This window comes from Theropithecus gelada, chromosome 2, assembly GCF_003255815.1.
Source record: "Theropithecus gelada isolate Dixy chromosome 2, Tgel_1.0, whole genome shotgun sequence".
NCBI classification, from domain to species: domain Eukaryota; kingdom Metazoa; phylum Chordata; class Mammalia; order Primates; family Cercopithecidae; genus Theropithecus; species Theropithecus gelada.
Genome location: NC_037669.1, coordinates 90,719,933 through 90,720,425, shown reverse-complemented (window position 1 = coordinate 90,720,425; position 493 = coordinate 90,719,933). Strand labels below are relative to the sequence as shown.

The following is a 493-nucleotide window of genomic DNA, read 5'->3' as shown; positions in this document are numbered from 1 at the left end:
TTTTTGAGACGGAGTCTCGCTCTGTTGCCCAGGCTGGAGTGCAGTGGCCGGATCTCAGCTCACTGCAAGCTCCGCCTCCCGGGTTCACGCCATTCTCCTGCCTCAGCCTCCCAAGTAGCTGGGACTACAGGAGCTCGCCACCTCGCCCGGCTAGTTTTTTGTATTTTTTTTTTTTTAGAGACGGGGTTTCACCGTGTTAGCCAAGATGGTCTTGATCTCCTGACCTCGTGATCCGCCCGTCTCGGCCTCCCAAAGTGCTGGGATTACAGGCTTGAGCCACCGCGCCCGGCCTCGAGACCCTGTATCTTTAAAGGAAAATTTAAAAAGGGATAAATGCAGGAGATCTTCATCTTATCAAAAGGGTGCTGTTGTAATTTATATATTTCTAAGTACTGGATGGGGAGGGGGAGTAGCAGCTCCAAGGTACTTTTCAGTGGTGGCCTTAATCTGCTGATGCGTGGAAGGTGTTTTCTTTTTTTTTTTTTTTTTTTTT

The 493-nt window shown here is 49.3% G+C and overlaps 1 protein-coding gene across 8 annotated transcripts in view; it reads left to right on the top strand.

Annotated features, from left to right (window-relative positions):
• The window catches only part of DAG1 (dystroglycan 1), a 75,977-nt gene that overhangs the window by 27,754 nt on the left and 47,730 nt on the right, over positions 1-493 (top strand). The window lies entirely within an intron of this gene.